We start from the raw sequence: 17,729 nt of genomic DNA on the forward strand, positions 1-17,729 counted from the left end.
ACACATAAAATGTAGAACTCTGAAAGCAAACTTTCTAAGAATAACTTTCAAATCCCCTTTAGTCTCTCACTCCATTTAGTTCTCTTATAAAACTTTCCTTCATATACAAATCGCTCCATTTTTTCCTAATGGCAAAATGTTCAATGTTTATTAGACCATTGGGAGTGTGTGTGTGTATATGTGGGGGGGGGGGGGCGTTTCCTATAGGGGTGACAATCTGACTTTTTCTGAATAGCTTCCATCTATAGAAGAACAGCCTCCTTGCCATTTGGTGAGTGTGACAGTGACAACTTTAGCACTTTCTATTGTCTTAATCTTCTGAAATTGTTGCTTAGCTGGCTTCTTTTTTTTTTTTTTTTTTGACACTTAACGAGAACAGAATTGAATTAATGACTAACCAGAATTCCCTGGGATCTGCCAAACATTCTCTTTTTTCCGCTTGGATAATGCTCCCATTTATATTCCCTCCTCTTGGTGTTAGAAGAGTAGGTGGCCAAATTCTTTAAGATCTTCCTGCCAGTGGACTTCATTAGATATTCCTCTTGCTTCAAATGTTCTCCCCATTCCACACCAAGGAACCTTACACTACCTAGGCTTCAAAGCTCAACACAAATTCCTCCTCCTTGGTGAAACATCACTGGATCACCCCATATAAAGTCCTGCAACATTTTATTCACACACATTTCCACTCACTGATGTCTAATATTGAGCTATTTTACACACCCTATTTCCTGAGTTGAGCTCAAGACTTCTCTCAGGACCACTTACAGTGCCCTCTCAACATGATGATCCCAGTAAATTTCTGTTGATTATTAACTGTGCTGAAAACTTATTTTAAAATTGACCCGTTGTGGTAAAGTTATAAGCAGCTTAAAAAAAAAAAAAGTGTTCTGCTTGAATTTTTTAAGAATTTGGTATGGGAACTAAAGGCAACACAGTTGGCAAAAAAGGGAAAGATCTTTCAATGTATGAATTAGTAGATTTCTCATCTTTCCTTAGACGGTAGTAGGATGTAGCAATGAAATTCATTCATTTAAAATTGTGCTTCAGTGCAAGTTTTCGCCTGTGTTTCAAAAGTTCATCTTTCTACCCAAAGGCGATTTTTATGACTTCTTCATAGAGGACTGAGTCATCCATTGTGCAACCCTCAAAGCCTCACACTAATACCATCAAAGAGGATGCGGAGTGGCCTTTGAGATGCATTAACACCAGGAATATAGAGGGTGGTTTATAACCTGCTCTTCATATTGCCTTTCATATCATAACTCTGGGGTCAGCTGAGGCCTTGGGACAACTGTAAGTCAGGCAAGGACTGCCCAGTCTAGTTTCACGCCACCAGAAAAACAGGTGTCAACTGGCTCCAGTGGGATGCATAGATTTTTGGTTTGGGGACTTCCCTGGTGGTGCAGTCAGTGGTTAGGAATCCGCCTGCCAATGCAGGGGACACAGGTTCGAGCCCTGGTCCAGGAAGATCCCACATGCCACGGAGCAACTAAGCCCGTGTGCCACAACTATTGAGCCTGTGCTCTAGAGCCCGCAAACTACAACTACTGAGCCCGCGTGCCACAACTACTGAAGCCCATGTGCCTGGAGCCTGTGCTCCGCAACAAGAGAAGCCACCGCAATGAGAAGTCCACGCACCGCAATGAAGAGTAGCCCCCGCTCGCCGCAACTACAGAAAGCCCGCGTGCAGCAACAAAGACCCAATGCAGCCAAAAATAGGTAAGTAAAATAAATAAATTAAAAAAAAAAAAAAGAAAGACTTGGTTTGATTTCTAGCTCCAGTAGTTTTGACTTTGAGCAACTTCCTTAATTCCTCTGAGCAGGAGTTCTCCTAGGATTAAAAAGGACAATGTATGTAAATTTATAAAGCATATGGCTTAGCATATAGTAAGAAATAGTAGAGTAAATATTATTAAGTAATGAATAGTAACCATTAATATTATTATGCTTCTATTAGGTACCAATCATAGCTTATACAGCTCTGGGCTTATTACCTATGAGGTTGGAGCCCACGCAGGAAATCTGGCTTTATGACTAGGCTTAATATTTTTTTCTTCAGTGATGCCTCTTCAGAACACAATTAGACACTCAAATGGCCATTCTTTAAGGGAAAAAGAAGAGAATTCCTTTTCAATTTTTAATTCCTTTTTGATGGTTGAGTTCTCTGGAGTCAGTCTACCTATGTTAAAATCCTGGGCTACTACCTATATGTGCCTTTGGGTAACTTTCTCTGTCTGTTTTTGGTCTCATCTGAAAGGATGGAGATAATGACAGTATCTCCCTCAAAGTTAAGAAAATTAATTAAGTTAACAAACATAAAACGTTCAGAATTGAAACTGCAGAACAATTGTTTTGGTGGTCCAAAAATCTTACTTTGCTAACCGGTATTAGCTTAATAGGTTGATATTCCTGCTAGAAGTACTAGGATGCCAACAGGCATTTCCACTTTTAAATTGCATTTTATGCAGTGTTTTAACCCTAAGATACTCTATTATCAATTATCAGCTAAAGCAAAAATTTATAATTTGCACATATGAAATATTTTCACTGACAATCAACCTGGTAGTTTTTTATTAAACCTGTGGTTTAATAAAAAAAAAACCCAACTTCTGTTATTCTCTTGCTGACATGTAAAACTCTTTTCAAAAAATTAAGTGCTTTTCTTTACAAGTTGGGTATAGCATTGAAGATTTTATTTTTTGACACATTAAAGCTATTTACTGGCATATAATATGCTTAACTATATTTAATAAGGATTTTGAATGAAGTGCATACTCTGAACCAAATTCCTTTGGTTCATAATAATCTCAGAAAATTAGAGTTTTTCTACCTCTAATAGCCAGCTCATGCTTCCAACTGTCCTAGGGCTTCCTGAATTATTTCCAACCAGCTGACTCAGAACATCTATGTTAATAAGGGTGAGGGAGGACGACAATATAAAAAGGAAATGAACAAAGAACATGAAAGGAAAATAAGAGGGACTGAAGAACCAAGAGGTAAGCTCACTGATACAAAATGTACCCCTTAAAAAAGCTGAAAATCCTGTTGACATGCTTCTAATAAAATTTGTGCCAAGATGAATGTGTGAAACATATACATCAAATATAATTTACATGCTGAACATTATACTACTTGCCTCTAGAGCACAGAAAACATGCTTGTTCTTGTCACTGTCTATCTGACACCTGAGTACACAGGGTAGGCAATGTAAATGGTAAATGGATTAAAGTATCTTTACAAATAAGCATAAACAAACTATTATCTCAGGAAGGTAATAATTTCTACTAGGATGCCCTAAAGAAAGAAAAGCTGCTTTAAATTTCTGAAATATACAAAAAGCTAAGTAGATTTGCTTTTCACCACCTTGTGGTCGTTCCACTAGCTCTTCAATCTCTCAAACTAATACTCTCTTACTCCTCTTTAGGAATCTACTTTCTGCCGGTGCGGCTATGCCTGAAGTATGCCAACAGTGACTAAGGAACGCTATAGTGCAAGTGGTGCCCGGCACATCTGCTGTTTCATGAAGACGGACTACATTTCTACTTATAAGCAGTGAAACAGCAAATAAATGCCAACCCAAAATGAATATTATGTGAGAATTTAATAAGAACTTTGTAAATCATCTTAGGGGAGAAAAATCTTGCCATGATGATAAAGGATAAACAGTAGCAATCACATAAACGTTTGCTTGGAAATGTTAAGTTAATAAAGGAAGGAATTAAAAACTGTGCCATCATTATGTACATTACCGCCTTTTTTTTTTTTTTTTTGGCTGTGTTGGGTCTTCGTTGCTGTGCGCGAGCTTTCTCTAGTTGCGGTGAGCGGGGGCTACTCTTCATTGTGGTGCATGTCCTTTTCATTGTTGTGGCTTCTCCTGTGGAGCACGAGCTGTAGGCGCGTGGGCTCAGTGGTTGTGGCTCGTGGGCTCTAGAGCGCAGGCTCAGCGGCCATGGCTCACGGGCCCAGGTGCTCCGCGGCATGTGGGATCTTCCCGGACAAGGGCTCGAACCCGTGTCCCCTGTATTGGCAGGCAGATTCTTAACCACTGCACCACCAGGTAAGTCCCCGCTCACAGAATATTTACAGACGGAAAGCAGAAATTCCAAGCACGTTAGGGAGGCATTAGTTTGGGCTACTATCCTGGCTGTAAATACCCTATTATACCCAAAATTAAATATGAATTTTGCAAATATAAAGGGGTAGAAAATGGACGTGAGGAGGAAAAAATAAATAATGGGTGACTTTTTCTTTCGAGATCTCAGTTTGAAATATCCATTTTTTTTTTTTTTTTTTTTTTTTTGCGGTACGCGGGCCTCTTACTGTTGTGGCCTCTCCCGTTGCGGGGCACAGGCTCTGAACGCGCAGGCTCAGCGGCACAGCCGCTTCGCGGCATGTGGGATCTTCCCGGACCGGGGCACGAACCCATGTCCCCTGCATCGGCAGGCGGACTCTCAAACTACTGTGCCACCAGGGAAGCCCCTAAAATATCCATACTTTTTGCCAATGTAAAAGGATACATTATTCCTGAATGTTCAAGTTTAGTTGCAGGTATATAATCCCATTGTGCAAAAAAGATCTCTGTTCATTACAGATTTATATATTATGCCCATTTATTCTGTTCTCCTTTCTTGTAGCTTCTAAGTGTCCTTATGTTAGCTTGATTTTCCAAGTAGGGTATCTACTAAAAGAATATATAGATTAAATAGATAAGTAGAAATAGATTTTTTAAAAGATAAACCAATAGCCATCATGTATTTTCATTTCAACCCAGCTGACCGTTTTAATTCCCATTGTGAGCATGGCAAGGAAAGCTATATTTTCCAGGGTCTAATGACACCTACAGAAGATTTAATATATGCATGGCTAAGAGATCACACCCTGGGATAAAAGACAACAGGAAGTCATAAACTTCTATATTGAGGACACTTAGTGATGAGTCAACTACAAAGGACAGGAGTCAACTCAAGCCGATCTAGTTGTCTAATAACCTTTCTCCTCTTGTAAACAGTCTTCAGTGCCCAAACCTAAGGGGAGAGACTACATTCTGAGTGAAGCCAAGAGAAAGGATTCATCTTAGAGAACTTTCTGTTGGGACAAAAACTAAGGTTTCTAAGGGGGACTACTTAACACCCTTAGCAGGCTTCTTCATTCTCAATGAAGGATGAGTTAAGAGTAGAGGTTTGGATCATGGAAAGCCTGACATAATCCTTAACAAACATCCCTACATGAAGATTTCAAAGAACTTCAACAAAATTACAAATCAGAAGTACCCATCAAAAGCAAAACGGGTAGGGGCTTCCCTGGTGGCGTAGTGGTTGAGAGTCTGCCTGCTGATGCAGCGGACACGGGTTCGTGCCCCGGTCCGGGAAGATCCCACATGCCGTGGAGCGGCTGGGCTCATGAGCCATGGCCGCTGAGCCTGCGCGTCCGGAGCCTGTGCTCCGCAACGGAAGAGACCCACGTACCCAAAAAAAAAAAAAAAAAAAAAAAAAAGCAAAACGGGTAGTGCTGAGTTGTCCAGAAAAGGTCAACAGCAAACACTGGACCATCCTATTTCAAAACATACAGTAAGGGCAAAGTGTTAAGTGTGTAATACGTAGGGGTTTTTACCTATTAGATCCATTCAGAAGATAACATCATTATAGGTTCCTCAAGGTTCACTTTGTAATTCTTCTTTATTTCCACTAGAGGTCAGATGACAAATGATTGGCAAATACAAGAAAAATACAGGTAGTCCTTGCTTTGCATGGTAGTGTGGGAGCATAAAAATAATTATGCAAGTTGAAACTATGCAAAGCTATCTTCGTAATCAATGGGAAAATTACAGTTGTCCCCTGAGCTTCAAAAATGTTTGTTAAAACATTTAAAACTCTCTTACTGTTGGTTATAATGTATGGAGAAATGAAAAATTCCTAAAACATTTACTTAGTACACTGTAATTTAAACCATTATGCTCTTAAGGTTGCCTTCACTAAGTGCTCCTGGCTGCATATCAAGAATCTCTCAAATGGTGGCAGTGTCAACATTCCTACCATCAGTTACTCATTTTATTATTTCATTTATGCTCAATTTAAATTTCACTTCCAGAAACATCACTGTTTGTTCTTTGCTGGACTTTCATCTTTATTGACCACTTCCCTCTTGTGATTACCCAGCTCTGTAGTACGTCACGTTTATGAATGGGAAACAAGGAAGCAGTACAACAACACCCTTTCCTGTCTGTGTGTGAGCTGAAGAACAGATGCCCAGCTGTTGTGGACACACTGACTTGCTGACCTGCATACTGAAGAGCTAGCAGCAAAATCTATACTTTATTTGCACAGTTACTATATCACGATGATCAAAATTTGAATCGTGTCATGGCGGACTAGTATTTAACTAAACCATGGCGATAGAGCGATATAATGAGAAATATATATTTGGTCTTCATCCCTGGCTCCTGGCGCAAGAGCACCTAAAACCCTGGTAAGTTCCCGAGTGACGGAGGAGTGTCTTTTGTTATTCATAACAAGCCCCTTTCAACCACACCTGAGTTTATGCTAATACGGTGGCTCTGGGTGGGTCCCTGGATAGCTTCAGTATGGCTGAGTTTACCAGAGGAGCCAACCAGGATTAGAGAGTGAGAACTTTCAGCCCCACCCCCCAACCTCCAAGAAGGGGAGAGAAGCTGGGAATTAAGTTAATCACCAATGGTCAATGCTTTAATCAATCGTGCCTACACAGTGGAGCCTCCATAAGAACTCTACCCAAAGGGGTTCAGAGTGCTTTGGTGTTGGTGAGTGCATTCACGTGCCAGAATAGCGGTGCATCCCAAACTCCAAAGGGACAGACGCATGTGGGACCCTTCAGGACCTCACCCTATGTACCTCTTCATCTGGCTCTTCATTTATAACCTTTATAATATCCTTCCTAATAAACTGGTAATAGCAAGTAAAGTCTTCCCTGGGTTCTGTGAGCCACTAGAGCAAACTATCAAACCTAAAGAGGGGGTCGTGGAAACCCCCAATTTGTAGCCAAGTCAGACAGAAATTTATGTAACCCAGGAATCCAGCATTTGCAATTGGTGTCTGAAGTAGGGGGGCAGATTTGTTGGACTGAGCCCTTAACCTGTGGGGTCTACACTAACTCCAGGTTATTACTGTCAGAGTTGAATTAAACTGTAGGATACCCAGTTGGTGTCTGTAGAGAACTGGAGAACTGCTGGGTGTAGAAAACCCACACATTTGGTATCAGAAGTGTTATAAGTAGAGAAACAGTTTTCCTTTGTAGGGTGACCGAAATCTGTGAGAATCAGAAAGGACAAAGTGCGGACTGCGTACACAGCGTTCTCTAAAAGAGCATTTCTTAAACTATCCCACAGGAGTTAAGGGTACACACACAAAGATTCCATAGTCAAATAAGCCTGGGAGATGCTGGGCTAAGATCAAATCACTTTACTTACCAGCAAGACTTCTTGGAGAATTCAACAAATTGATGTGCACTTTGCACTTACCAGATGGGGATCTAGATGGGGGCTACTACTTCCCACCTTAGGAATGTGTTATAGAAGTTAATTTTCAGACTCACCAGCTGTGAAGAATTTACTATAAATGTAATGTTTTATAACTATAATTGTTACAATTTAAATTCACAAACTTTTTTTTAATTTACAATTTTACAACTGGTACAAAGTACCAGCACATTAAGTGTTTTGTGAAACCACTCCCTTAACAACAAAGGATACCCAATTAGTGACAGCATTACCAAGCGTTTACAGCACACATTATCGGAAAGCACCTGAGCAAAAAGAGTCAATAATCGATAACACACTAAAACGTTTTAAAACTATCGTTTCAAACTGAAGAGAAACTTACCAAGATGTTTGTCCCAGATTTCCCTTATCACAATATAATCAACAAATATGTATAGGGCACCTTCTAGGCTCAAGCCTAAAGACTGTGTACCCTTACTTTAAAGAGCTGACAATTTTGTCAAAATACACAATCTCCATAAGAAGCAAGATACACCATATCTCTATGCCAGCATCTGATTTTCTTCTGGGCAAAATCACCTATGAGCCAGGACTACCCTTCCCCACAGAGCTTCTGTCCTAAGGTAAGAATTCAAAGCTACTATCTAGCACCATGAGCTCTCTGACTTCAAAAATTATAACCTTGCCTGTCAAAACTATTTAAAGGATATTTGCCAAGTCCCTTTTGCATAGCTTGACTCCTTTCCTGGCTAGGCCCCATCCTACTGTCACCAATGTATCAGAATGACAGAATGGGCAATTTAAGAAGACCTCTTATCAGATTCCCCATCAAAATTCTGAAGTTTTTCTCTAGTTAAGAAAACACAGAAAATTAGAAGCAGCAGTGGGGACTGGTTAAAGTAGATAAGAGACAGCAGGAAAAAGATATAGCAAGGAAGGAGATGAAACACTATCAATGAATTGCTCCCACTGGCCTGGAGCAATTTAGTGCACAGATGAGATGGTCCAACACATGCCAACAGCTCACGGGGCATAGAGAATACCTAAGGTCCATGATGTTTAGACATTAAATGATACAGTATTCTATCAAGAAGAGCATAATATATTGTTGTTAAAATCCTTCCAAAAATAGTTAACACATAAAGGATTTTATCTTCTGGGCTTCCCTGGTGGCGCAGTGGTTGAGAATCTGCCTGCCAATGCAGAGGACACGGGTTCGAGCCCTGGTCTGGGAGGATCCCACATGCCGCAGAGAAACTGAGCCCGTGAGCCACAACTACTGAGCTGCGCGTCTGGAGCCTGTGCTCCGCAACAAGAGAGGCCGCGACAGTGAGAGGCCCGCGCACCGCGATGAAGAGTGGCCCCCACTCCCCGCAACTAGAGAAAGCCCTCGCACAGAAACGAAGACCCAACACAGCCAAAAATAAAATTAATTAATTAATTTTTTTTTTAAAAAAAGGAATTTTATCTTCTGAGTAACTTTTCTGGGATACTCAGCCACATTTCACAAGTAGAATCTTTCAGTTACAGGAAAATCTTACTTAAGTAGACCATAACATTCCCCGAAGATGGCAATGCTGTTGCTAGTTTTTTATATGCTAATTAATCTGTAAAATGTTAACACTTCATTGCAGTTGTTCCCAGGCTAAAAGGTTACTTACTACTATGAAATGCTTCTAGCATTTTAAAAAGTAGGGATTCAAAAGGAATAAAGGAAGGAAGAAATCAATTAAAACAGCTTCAAATTAAAACCCTATCACACATAAACTCCAAGTCAAGGCATCTTTTCAAGGTTGTACCAGAAAACTATTCAATGAAGTAAGCAAGCAGCTTTCATATTCTACTTTGACAGTCATGGTCCCAAAGCATCTGCATACAGACATAAGTAAATAAAAACACACTTATTATATAGGCATTAATACATGAACATGACCATCATGTAAAAAATCTATCTGCTATTTAATAAGTGGAATCCAAACTCTACTTTCAAATCCAATTGTCTTATGATCACTCACTTATGGTCACTCTTCACATTAACAATTTTCTACCCATTTAGGTTGGAGTGACCCAGAAGCAGACCCTGACACACGAATCTGAGGGGGTGTCCATATTGGGAGGTGGTCTCTGGAAGCACTGGTAGGGGAGCGGAAAAGGGGGACAGGGAAGGAGAGGAAGCCATAGCGGGCACCTTCACGAGCATTTGCCCCTTTGGGGACATCTGGAAGACTACGCAGAAGGGGCTTCAGGGTGGTCCCAGCAGTGGAAGAGGAAGCCAGGTATTTATCCACTGTCTCCTAATCGACAAAGGTTGAGGGCTATCCAGAGGCATTTACTCCTCAGAATTTCCAGCCTGCTTCAAGTACAAGCTGCTGAGCACCTGTAGTCAGAAAAAGCCCTCAGGTCAAGTCTCAAGTGTTTCAACAAGAAGTATTCCAGAGATGGAGACACAGACAGAACTAGAGATAGAGATGGAAACATAGAAACCCAGGGGAGAGTGATGGGGCTTCTGCAGAGCCTGCTACCTGTGCAGCATTTTAGTCTACCCAAGCTAATATGCAGACATACTGACATGTGTTCACTCTTTGTACACATACGCTCATCTTAACACTCACTGTGTTCTTCACCCTTCTGTCCCTTATTCCTCCATCCTCTCTGGGATGAATAATGAACAAGTATATACATAAAATACATATAAATAAAGTTATTAGAGGTAAATAGGTATAGACTAAGTAAATAAAATTACTAATTAATAAGTAATATTTAATACTTAATTCCTGAACAAAGATTAAGGACAAAATAGTCCAGCTTGATGAGGAAATCCACAACTGATTTGTATACGTGGGAAACCATCACTGGAACTCAGCAATTCCCCAGAGGGAGAAATAATCATTCCTACCAACTTACTATATATCAGTTCCAGAGACAGACATAAAAGTGATGGGTTTTAAAGACAAATTTTGTCCCACCTGTAAGAGCAGCCTCAACTCTGGGTTCACCTACCACGAATCCCTTGTGAGACTGGATCACTGTGTAGAAACTGGACCAGGGGAGCAGATGGAAAGAGGGCAATCGTCTTTTAGACAAAAGAGATTAAAATATTTTAGCTATTTTAAGTTCCACAGAGAAAGCAGCACTTCAGGAACTATTTTTAAATGAAGAAGGAAATCATGGTGATGACCAGGGAATTTCCAGAGAAATTATTTTTGCTGAAGAGGAGAGTGTTACGCTAAATTACACTTATGTACCTGTGGTGAGGGGTGGGGGGAGGGTTAGAGGGAGGGTAAACTCTGAGAAATGGGGTGGGTCTTAGAATGAGGAAAGAAAACAAATGAAGCTAGGATAGGTAGAAGAGATTAGGTCATGAAGAGACAGCTAGAAGGCAATGTAAAGCATGGGCGGTGAAAGCAGGGAAAAGGCATATTAGCAGGTGGAGGTGCAGGCCGTAATATTAGTTTCTTCTCCGTTTAGTATGCCACAATATTGTACATGGGCAAAATACGCACTTGACACTACCTGCTTTCCTTCCTCAAGAGATGAACTTTATGCTGTAAAATGAACCCAAATGCCTTCTATGGCTCAACCATTCACTCAATCAAAGCACTATCCAGACACTGGAAATACAGCAATGATAAAATCAATAAATCAAGTCTCTGTACTCTTGAAGCTTACATTTTATTGGAGGGATACAGACACGTAGGAGGCTAGTATAGCCCAAGCGAGCAGTGGCAGGAGATGATGCCGGATAGAGAGTGTGGGGACCATCTGCAGGGTCTTTCAGGCCACAGGAAGGCTTCTGCTCTGAGTGGGATTCTTTAGAGGGTTTCAAGCAGAAGAGTCACAGGGTCTGACATTTTAAAAGCACTACTGTTTTCTGTGCCGGCAGAAGGAGGGGCATTAGTTAGGGGGCTACTGCAATAATCTCAGTTTCTATAGGGAAGGGATGTGAAAGTGATGAGAAGCGGTGAGATTCTGAAGGTAAGCCAATAAAGGATTTTAATTAATCCCTTATTAATAAAGGATTTTGCTGAAAATGTAATGCAGATTATGAGAGAAGAAGCAAGGGTGACTCCAAAGATTCTGGCCCGAAGGAGTTGCCATTGACTGAGATGGAGAGATGGGGTGAGTAGAGCTGATTAGGAAGGGAGCTCTGGAGTCCGACTTTAGATACACTAGAGGATAGGATGCCTACTATTCATCCAAGTAGAGATATTAAGTTGGCAACTACATATTTAAGACTAGAGCTGAGGGAAGAGGTCTACAAAGGAGATAAAAATTGAGGGATCATCCACATACAGACGAAAGCTCAAGTGGTGGGACCAGATAAACGCCACCCTGTGGTACTCCAGTGACGAAAGATCAGGGAGATAAGAAGGAACTGCAGTGAGCAGTGAGGGGGAGGAGGGAAGAGTGAAGCAGCAGGAAAATCAGTAGAGGGATTTCCTAGAAGCCAACTAAGGTGAAACTCATTGGTAACTTTGATAAGAACTCTTCCAATGGAGTAGTAAAGATGAAAGCCCCATTGGACTGGGTTCAGAGAGAATGGGACCTCAATTAGATAAAGAGAGGAGGGAAGAAAAACGGCTGGAGGCATTAAATATGGACAATTCTTCTGATGAATTTTGCTATAAGGGGAGAAAAGAAATGAGGTTGCAGCTGAAGGAGGAATATAAGGTCAAGGACTTTTTTTTTACATGAAGTTATATATTATTTGCACACTAACGAGAAAAACAATGATATTGTGAGAGAGGGGGTAATGCCGAAGTCATGTCCTTGAATAGGGGAAAGGAGATGGGATAAAGGATAATTTCCAATGACTTAGCAGTTTCCTTTTCTTCCTGAAATTACATTTCCAGAAATTTCCTAATTCTGAAAAGAGATCTCTCCATACTAAAGCAAACTTTGGCTCACATATAAATGACTGAATCCAAGATGTGTAGCACTGACACTTCAAAAACAATGACTAGAATAAAAAATGTCTAAAGGGGAAAAAATGTCATTTATTTGAAGACGATATGCTATTTTGACAAAATAGATATGCTACTTTTCATCATTTAAGGATCCCTTCTTTCTGTGGGTGTGTACAAACCTTCTAGTTACTTTTTATTGATCTAGTTCAAGGTCTACCAGAGTGTAGAGCTATGCATACCTGGAGGAGCAGACTTCAAGCAGGCTTGAACACTGTTAGAAAGATGGCACACAAGAGAAGAAGCTGATCCACAAGTCATCCAATCTTGCCATAAATACTGAGGAATATGCTGAGGTTGTGAGCAGTTACTCACACCTGCTGGGCAGGCAAGGTCACCATTAAAATAGGGAGGAACCCAGAGGACCCCAGCACCGTCAGCAACGTGAGAATGGTTGAACCTGATGGGATCCAGTTCCCAGATGGCATCATCATTGGCAACAGGGCACCTTTATGAGAACTGGAGGCCGGGGAAGCTTGTCCTGCCAATGGGACAAATTCTGCTGGGCCTCCTGCTTTATAGAGCCATGCTCATTTGGTTAAGATCTTCAACTCTCTACTTCCATTAAAGAAACCTGTATCCTTTCCCGTCTCTGTATTACCCTTTTATCAATCACCATCACCCTCCTGACAATCTTACACATAAACATTTTAGATGATGAATACTCTTTATCTCAATAAATATCTTTTCTCACAAATATTAAAGTATGTAGTGAGCAGTGCAAACATATGATTTAACAGAGACCACTGTTTAGGACAAAATTAAATTTAAAAAACCAAAATCCATTTAAAGTTGTTTTAAAGAAAAATATTAAATAAATATTACAAGTGCAACACAGATATGGCACAAACCATGACGGTGGTCAATAAAAGCTTGAAATGTGACAGTGGTAATGAAACCAAAAATCACTGATGTGGTGAAGAAAGAAGAAAAGTCATGCATATCTTAAAATCACTTGATCTTAAAGTCCTAAGAAAGCCTGTACCACAGTCTTCCTCGCTCCTGGCCAAAGAAACAAAAGAACCTTTCAAAGCACTGGAACTGTTGAATGAATCATGCAGCAGCCCTGGGGCCAGGATAAGACTCAAAACAAACCATCCTGCAACTGGCAGGAGGTAAGTGGGTAGATTCCCTGGGTAACACTCCTGAAGGGACAGGCAGCCCCAACGAGGTGATTCTGAGGGAAAGAGGTGTGTGAAAGATCTTTGGAGCTTTCAGAGGATAATCATTTCCAACAACGGGTTCAAGAAATGAGAAAACAAGTTCAGATCAGGGATTCTGATCTCTCCTCCCACAAAGGGAGAGGCAAGAATAGGAAAATAAGGCAAGCAGAGCCCAGTGCTGACTACTTGGCATTTGGATGGTTGGAAAAGCAGGCGTGAGGAAAGAAGTCCCTGACTCGAATAGAAGGGACTCTGCTCTCCCAGTAACCATGGCATCTAAGGAAATGTTGATCCTCTGATATGCAGAAAATAAGGACAGGCCAGCAAAAAAAGGAAAGTGACTTCAAGAACCAGACACACAGAAAGCCAGCCTTAAAATAGGAAGAATGTAAGAGAGGAATATGAGTCAGACCTGTGAAAAGTTAAATTAAGTAAAAAGACTAGAATTCCTCTAATCTGCAGACAGCTTATATCCCAAGGTTCCTTCATAAAGTAGTAAAGTCAAAAAAGACTGATCACATGTCGACAGTGTGGCGTGCGTGACAGGTGAGGCACTGTAGGAGGAGGTGACAGAGAAGAAGAAAGCCCCAGGAACCCACAAACCCAGGCTCTGGGAGAGAATGCTCCCCCGTGGTCGGTCACCACAGAAAGCTTCCGAAGTCATTGGTGGGAACCGGCCAGAAAGCCTCTGCCTCGAGGGTACCTTTTGCCCCATACTTCATCACTTAATGGCTCAGTCAGGATGCTTTCCAAACTGCTTCATTGTTCCGACTTTTGTTCATGTGTTTTGTTTTGTTTTAATAATCTGTGGGGTTCCTGGGCAGTGTGAATATCTCCAGGTCTTCCAGACAGATTCCAGGACCATTTTCTTTTCTTTTCTATATTTATTAATATTAAAGTATCCATAGGACACTGTATAAATCAAAAGGACCACAGTGGACTACATTCCAATTTCTTTGTCAAATAGGACCACTCATCTGCCAACAGCTTTTGCGCATTAAAAAACACCAAATTGGGGCTTCCCTGGTGGCGCAGTGATTGAGAGTTCGCCTGCCAATGCAGGGGACATGGGTTCGTGCCCCGGTCTGGGAAGATCCCACATGCCGCGGAGCGACTGGGCCCGTGAGCCATGGCTGCTGGGCCTGCGCGTCCAGAGCCTGTGCTCCACAACGGGAGAGGCCACAACAGTGAGAGGCCCGCGTACCGAAAAACAAACAAACAAACAAACAAACAAAAAACACCAAATTACCTACAATGGTATAGCTTCCTCCAGCTTTTTCAGTTTCATAATTTATTGCATGATAACAGACTGTTATGATTACTAACTGATAAATAGAAGTCAATATTATGCTTGAATTTCTGTGTTTTGTGCTCAAGTAAAACACTTCCAGTTTACAAAGGAAGAGTTCAGCACTTCTCCACAAAGCATTCGGAAAGAGTTTTATTTCCCCCTCCCCAAAATAAAATACAAATTGGATATGTCATTGTATTTCCTCTAACAATGATTTTTTCATGTATTAGAATCACCAGATGAATGCAACTTACATACTGGTAAAGAAGTATCTTACGTTTGCATAGTGCTACGTTTAAGTTCATCAAACTTATATTTCAGTACCAGCGTTCCTTATGCTTCCTGTCTTTGATCAACAGTCCCTTTAGAAAATAAACTGTAAATAGGACTACAGCTAAAAACAATTTCAAAATGTATAATGTAGGAACTTACCTTAAGAATACATAAATGCTCATCAACAATAAAGATACAGGGCTTCTCTGGTGGCACAGTGGTTGAGAGTCCGCCTGCCGATGCAGGGGACACGGGTTCGTGCCCCAGTCCGGGAAGATCCCACATGCCGCAGAGCGGCTGGGCCCGTGAGCCATGGCCGCTGAGCCTGTGCATCCAGAGCCTGTGCTCCGCAACGGGAGAGGCCACAACAGTGAGAGGCCCGCGTACCACAAAAACAAACAAACAAACAAAAAAAAACAATAAAGATACACACACACACACACACACACACACACATATATACATATACACATTGCAGCATTGTTAAGTAAATACAAGAAAAAGAGAGAGAGGGAGAGAGAGAGAGAGAGAGAGAAGAGAAACCAGATGAAGAATTCCTCAACAGAGAACCAGGTAAATTATGGTAAATCCACAGAATGGAATTCTACACAGCCATTAAAAAGAATGAGATACCTGTATATGCTGATGTGAAAAGCTCTCCCAGACCTCCAGAATATTTTAATAAATGAAAAAGAGCAAGGTACAAAACCATGTATACCGTATGAACCATATGAACCCTTCATATACGGATGGAAATTCAAAATTGTTAATGGTGTTTACCACTGGGGAAAGAGGACTGTAGGAAGGAGACAAGAGATTTTCACTTTTCACTTTTTTATCCTTCTACATTGCTTGAATTTCTCACCAGATTTTGGGGGGTTTCTTTTTGTTTTTTAATTACAAGTTATGTGGTCACAGGAGACATGGACCTTTTTTAAAATTCATCATTTTACTTCATATTGCTTAAAGCTAATAAATATTATACACTGAATTTTTCCTTTAATATTCAATAGAGGATGCTAATGAGCCAATGAATTTCAAAACTAGTGATGAATGGAAAGAAACAAGCTTTTTTGTTTGTTTTTAGGGAATTCCCCCATCTTATTATCATTATTTTTTAAATTTATTTATTTTATTTTTGGCTGCGTTGGGTCTTTGTTGCTGCACACGGGCTTTCTCTAGTTGTGGCGACCCTGCTCTTCGCCGTGGTGCGCGAGCTTCTCATTGCAGTGGCTTCTCTTGTTGCAGAGCACGGGCTCCAGGCACGCGGGCTTCAGCAGTTGTGGCACGTAGGCTCAGTAGTTTTGGCGCACCTGTTTAGTTGCTCTGTGGCATGTGAGATCTTCCTGGACCAGGGCTCAAACCCATGTCCTCTGCATTGGCAAGAGGATTCTTAATCACTGTGCCACCAGGGAAGCCCAAATCAAGCGTTTAAATCTACCTCTCCTATACAAATGGTAACCAAAGGAGTAGATGAAGGAAAGTTTTCTCTTTATAGAAGTATTCCAGCTAACAAATGAAGAAGAAATTTTAAAATTAAAATAGCATTTTGCAACTGCTAATGAATGAATGAATGGATACTGGCATTGATCAATGGCAGCAAACATGACAAAAAGAGAAACAACCAGACATTTCATGCCTCCTGATAGAAGACTACACCACCCACTCACAAAATATTCTTGGCGGGAAAAACCTGAATCTGATCAAGCTTGTCTAGCTCCAACTACCAATTTACAGGAAAGAGAGGAACATGTTGAAAGATACTGCAAGGATGTAATAAGCAAAATCCAGAAAGTGGACAACTTTAGAGGATAAACAACCACTTTCTGCAACAAATAAATTGCAAAGGAAAAAAGAGAAACGAGGAAAATCTACAGATCAGGGTTTTCCAACAGCAGCACTACTGACATTTAGGATCAGATAATTCTCTCTTGTACGAGCTGCCCTGTGCAGGATGTTTAGCAGCATCCCTGCCCTCTACCTACGACATGCCGGGAACAACCCCACCCCATCCCCCTGCCAAATTAAAAATGTCTCTAGACATTGCCAAGTGTACCCTGGGAGGCGAAATCCCATCCAGTTGAGAACCACTGCTACAGATTAAGAGACACATCAACTAATCATAATGTGTGGACCTTATTTGGACCTTGATTCAAACTACAATACCAAAATTTACTGTATTTACCATTTACTATACCAAAACAGTAAAAAATATTATGACATTTATGATACAACTGAAAATTCGAATACTGATGATATTACACAATTTTCAGTTATTTTTAGTTGTTTTAAAGGTATTGTAGTTTTTCTTAAAAGAGGCCTTATCTTAATAGATATACATGCTGAAATAGTCACAGATATAATGACACATCACCAGTTCACTTCAGAATAACACCAAGAGCAAGGGAAATGGGGGCAGGGTTAGATGAAACAAGATTGGTCATGAATGAATTGATAATCACTAAGGTGGAGTGATGGTTATCTAGAAGCTTATTATACTACCCTATTTATTTCTGTTTATGTTTGAAAGTTTCTCCAAAAAACCCACAAAAATTGAAATTAAA

The 17,729-nt window shown here is 40.7% G+C and overlaps 1 protein-coding gene across 3 annotated transcripts in view; it reads right to left on the reverse strand.

The window, feature by feature from the left end:
- The window catches only part of KDM7A (lysine demethylase 7A), a 74,887-nt gene that overhangs the window by 47,823 nt on the left and 9,335 nt on the right, over nt 1-17,729 (reverse strand). Inside the window, exon 2 of one of the 3 annotated variants that reach the window (XM_073809984.1) lies at nt 1,998-2,104. The exons of the other annotated variants lie outside the window; for them this stretch is intronic. The gene's annotated coding sequence lies outside the window, so the exon portion shown is untranslated. The remainder of the gene's footprint in view (nt 1-1,997; nt 2,105-17,729) is intronic. 3 annotated transcript variants of the gene reach the window in all.

The sequence above is a fragment of the Tursiops truncatus genome, chromosome 9, assembly GCF_011762595.2.
Source record: "Tursiops truncatus isolate mTurTru1 chromosome 9, mTurTru1.mat.Y, whole genome shotgun sequence".
NCBI lineage: Eukaryota > Metazoa > Chordata > Mammalia > Artiodactyla > Delphinidae > Tursiops > Tursiops truncatus.